The following is a 5,035-nucleotide window of genomic DNA, read 5'->3' as shown; positions in this document are numbered from 1 at the left end:
CTTGTGCCAGTTCCGGCGTTTAACGCTGGGAATTCTGAGGGTGACTTTGAATGCCGGTTTGGGCCATCAAATCTTGGGCAATGTATAGACTATCATATATTGCTGGAAAGCCCAGGATGTCTACTTTCCAACGCCGTTGAGAGCACGCCAATTGGGCTTCTGTAGCTCCAAAAAATCCGCTTCGAGTGCAGGGAGGTCAGAATCCAACAGCATCTGCAGTCCTTTTTAGTCTCTGAATCAGATTTTTGCTCAGGTCCCTCAATTTCTGCCAGAAAATACCTGAAATCACAGAAAAACACACAAACTCATAGTAAAGTCCAGAAAAGTGAATTTTAACTAAAAACTAATAAAAATATACTAAAAACTAACTAGATCATACTAAAAACATACTAAAAACAATGCCAAAAAGCGTACAAATTATCCGCTCATCACCCAACATACAGCTTGCCATGGAAAGAAGTATGAATGATTGGATGAAGACAGTAGGAACGCAGAGGTTCAGAAGGAACAAAAGCATCTCCATACGCTTATCTGAAATTCTCACCAACGGATTGTATAAATATCTCTATCCTATTTTATATTTTAATTATATTTTAATTATCAATTCACCATAACCATTTGAATCTGCCTGACTGAGATTTGCAAGATGACCATAGCTTGCTTCAAGCCGACAATCTCCATGGGATCGACCCTTACTCACGTAAGGTTTATTACTTGGACAACCCAGTGCACTTGCTGGTTAGTTGTGCGAAGTTGTGAAGAAGAATTAAGATTATGAACGTGCGTACCATGTTTTTGGCACCGTTGCTAGGGAATGAACAATCACGATTTCGTGCACCAATAGCCATGGCATTATATATCCTTCATGCATACATATTCTCCCCATACACTCATCACTTTTAACCTTTACTTTATTCCCAAGTTATCTCTATTACCTAGATCCAAGTTATTTATAGGCCTATCATTATGTTCTAGGGATAAAAAGGGTGAAAATAGAGGTTTGGGGGTTTAAAATTGAGCTTTAAACACAAAATACCTTTGCTGAAAATAGAGGAGTCACACGTACGCTTGGGCCACGCGTACGCATGGGCGTGCAAATGGGCCATTACGCGTACGCATCCCCTATAGACGCGTACGCATGGGCGCCCAATAGAAGCGCACAGATGCGCATGGAAGTTTCGCATACGCAAGCACCTCATGTCACGCGCATGCATGGACATGCATCCTGGCCCATTATGCGTACGCATATGCTTTCTTGTGTATGCATGGGGAAGAGGCAATGGCGACAGTCCGCGAATGGGGTGTATGCGTGCGCAAAATGTACATGCCAAGCGTACCCGTAGGCGTACATTTTTCCAAAAATTTTACTAAGTGTCAAAAGCTGCAGAATTTCAGTTTTTAACCTCAAACTTCTGACGCACATAACTTTTTCATTTTAAATCATTTTTCCTCCGTTTTTCAAACGGCGTAAACTTCACGGATCTAATCTTTGTATAAAATAAGTTTGAAATCATTTGGGGGTCCGGAAGCCAAGTTATGGCGTGCCAAAGTTCGTCCAAAAAAATAATTTTTCACAAAACCTTCCAACCTCTATTTCAATGATTCACCATTTAAATATTAACCATTCCACACTTAACATCAGTCCTAAAACATGAAATATCACAATAACATAATACTACAACCTGGTATCATCCATCAATCATCAATATTATACAATTTTGCTCCCGAATTCCTACTTTAAATAACAAAACTATAAACAATCCATCAATTATGCACAAACATCCTTACCAACAAACCCATCATTAATCAAATACCACTCTAGCATTCAGATTCCAACATAATTACAACTACCAACACATACTCAATCTATGTCATCAACCATTATCACAAACCCTAACATTCAACATGCTTAATCATTCCAACTTATCCTATGGTCTTCTAGCCTAAGGTTTCACAAAACATTATATATTAAATATGCAAAATCTAAACTATACCTTAGCCAATTTCCACGTTCGGTCCAAGGCAACCCACGAGGCAAGAAGCAAGTCCTCTCACCATAATTCCAGCTTTAAGACCAACCCAAGCTTCCACCAATCACCAATGTCCACAATTCAAGCTCCAATTACATATACACAATCCTAATTCATATATACATAACATACATATACTCAAATTCAATATCTAACATACTAACTAAAGAAATTTACTAGGGTTAGAGATCCTTATCGCACCCACGGACAAAACAATCCAAGCCCGATAAGTTTCGCAAGCTAAATCGAACCTAGAATACCAAAATCGACAAAATCTCAACATAAAGGCTCACAATTTTGAAAATCAAAGGGGATTGAGAAACTGAGATGAGATTGTGGCTTACCGATGAAATTGTTCAGATAGATTTGTAGAGCTTGACGCGATGAACGCATGGTCGCGAACGGTGCGGCGATCGGAGCTCGGATAGAGGAGATATGATGGTTTGAATGAGGATTAAGGGTTTAGGAGCCTCCTCTTCCCCTTGGCTGTTTCAGCGCCCCTTTTGCTGACTGGGGAAGAAGGAAGCTCTTCCTTCGTTAAGTGTTGGGCCATTGGGTTGGGCCACGGGCCCCTTTTGGGCTCGGTTTAACCAGTTTGTTCCATTTGACTCATTTTGGATCAAAATCTTTGTGTCAAAATTCTTGTTTTAATGAGCTCTATCCTAATTTAATATAATTTTCATATTTTTAATTTTCCTAATTAAAATTTAATTTATTGACTAATTATTTACTAATTTAGTGGGATTTATATTTATATAGTATATTTTTAGTACTCTTAGTATTCTTTTTTAGTATACTATAATTTTTTTATTATTATTTACAATTAATTTTTTGTTTAATTTACTTTACCTGATAGGATCAATAAATTATATTATAAAAAGATAATAAAAAATAATACAAAAAATTACAATTATAAAATGTATAATGTCAAACAAATAATTAATAAAAAATATAAATAATAAATAATAGAAAAAAAGAGTTCATATAAGCAAAAATAATAAGAATTCGATGAATAATACAATAACATGCATGAAAGATAAAGTTAGTAAAAGGTAAATAAAGATTGAGTATTGATGGCTAAAAGTCTGTTGGTGAAACGCAGAAACTCAAAATTATTGTTTCTTGTAAATGTGATTTTGAATACAAAATCATTATAAAAAATTTGCTAAACCAAAAATTAAAATTTTCAAGAAGTCTAAACGTACTTTTTTTAACGCGTTTGTCAAGAAGTCTAAACGTACTTTTCAAGAAGTCTAAACTCATGCTCTTTCCATTTGCTGTGAGGGATAGAGCAAAGCTGTGGTTAGATTCTCAACCCAAGGAGAGTCTAGATACTTGGGATAAGGTTGTCATCGGATTTCTGACTAAATTTTTTCCACCTCAAAAGCCGACTAAGCTAAGGGTGGAGGTTCAGATGTTCAGACAGAAAGATGGTGAGACCCTTTATGAAGTTTGGGAGAGATTTAAGCTATTGACTAGGCAATGCCCTCCGGACATGTTCTCTAGATGGACTCAGCTGGATATCTTTTATGAGGGCTTATGTGAAATGTCCAAGATGCGCTTGAATAATTCTACAAGTGGTTCTTTGCACATGAAGAAGACACCAGAGGAGACTATTGAGCTTATTAAATTGGTTGCTAATAACCAATATTTATATTCCTTCAACAAAAATCCGTTGCACTCTGAGACCTCTCAGAAGAGAGGCGTGTTGGAAGTGGAAGCTGTTAATGCTCTTCTTGCTCAGAACAAGCTTTTGTCTCAGCAAATAAATTTGATTACTCAACGGTTGAGTGGAATGCAAAGTTCAGCTATCAACACTCAGAATGCCCCCCAAGAAGCCTCTTATGACATGACAGGTAATTTAATGCAAAATAAAAATTATGATTATGCTCAATTTTCTTCTGAACAGGTCAATTATATGGAGAGTGCTCCTAGAAATCCCAATAATGATCCCTATTCTAAGACCTACAATCAGGGGTGGAGAAATCACCCAAATTTTGGGTGGAGAGAGCAACCTCAGAGGCCACAAAATTTTAATAATAATTCTCAGGGTGGTTTTCAACAGAATAATTTTAATAACCACCAGTTTCAGTCATCTCAGCAAGCAACTTCTCAGTCCCAGCAAAAAAATATTTTGGAAGCAATATTGGCAAGTTTTAGACAGAAAACCAGAGCATCAATCAAGAACTTGGAGATTCAGATGGGTCAATTAGCCACAAAAGTTAATGAAATTGATCAGAGGACCACTAATAGCCTTCCTGATAACACAATTCCAAATCCAAGAGAGGAATGCAAGGCTATTACCTTGATAAATGGACAAGTGGCTAGTACGGAAGCACAAGCTAATGAGGAGCCAGTTGAGAAAGAAGCTCTAGAGGAGAAGAAGGAAGAAGTAGAGCACGTCCCTCCAAAACAAAGCGACAACACCAAATAAATAATTACATAAATAAATACATAACTATTTATATATATATATATTCAAAAAACAAAAAAAACAAAAAAAATAATACAAAAAAAATTATATATATATATATATATATTAATTAATTTTAACCTCTCCTGTCCTTTTATTATTTTTCTTGTTCTTTTGCAATAATATTTATTTTTACTCCTCCATACGTCTTTTTATGTCCCTCCCTGTTTCAGTTTTTCTTTGCTTGAGGACAAGCAAACTTTTAAGTTTGGTGTTGTCGCTTTGCTTGTGGAATTTCTGTTTATTTTAATGGCACCAAAGGGAGACGAATTATTTTCACGGAGGAGCACAACCTGAAGAATGAGACGGTGAAGAACTGAAGATTGATGGTTTAGAAGTTATAATAAATTCTCGTTACAAATATAGTTTCCAAACCAAGTAATCAACCTTTCTTACAAACGTTTGGTTCTCACAAGTAACAAACCCCTTTAAAATTGATAACCGAAGTATTTAAACCTCGGGTCGTCTTCTCAAGGAACTGCAGGGAGGTGTTCTTATTAATGGTTATGAGTCTTGTAAATTGGGGGTTTTG

General features: G+C 36.2%; 1 non-coding gene across 1 annotated transcript; it reads right to left on the bottom strand.

The window, feature by feature from the left end:
• Positions 1 to 3,424: 3,424 nt before the first annotated feature.
• On the bottom strand, positions 3,425 to 3,530 carry LOC127740320 (small nucleolar RNA R71). Its single transcript, XR_008000999.1, has one exon. It is a non-coding gene; the product is annotated as a small nucleolar RNA R71 (small nucleolar RNA).
• Between the last annotated feature and the right edge of the window lie 1,505 nt (positions 3,531 to 5,035).

The sequence above is a fragment of the Arachis duranensis genome, chromosome 6 (genome assembly GCF_000817695.3).
Source record: "Arachis duranensis cultivar V14167 chromosome 6, aradu.V14167.gnm2.J7QH, whole genome shotgun sequence".
NCBI classification, from domain to species: domain Eukaryota; kingdom Viridiplantae; phylum Streptophyta; class Magnoliopsida; order Fabales; family Fabaceae; genus Arachis; species Arachis duranensis.
The sequence above is the reverse complement of the archived record's forward strand: the minus strand, read 5'-3'. Positions and strand labels throughout refer to the sequence as shown.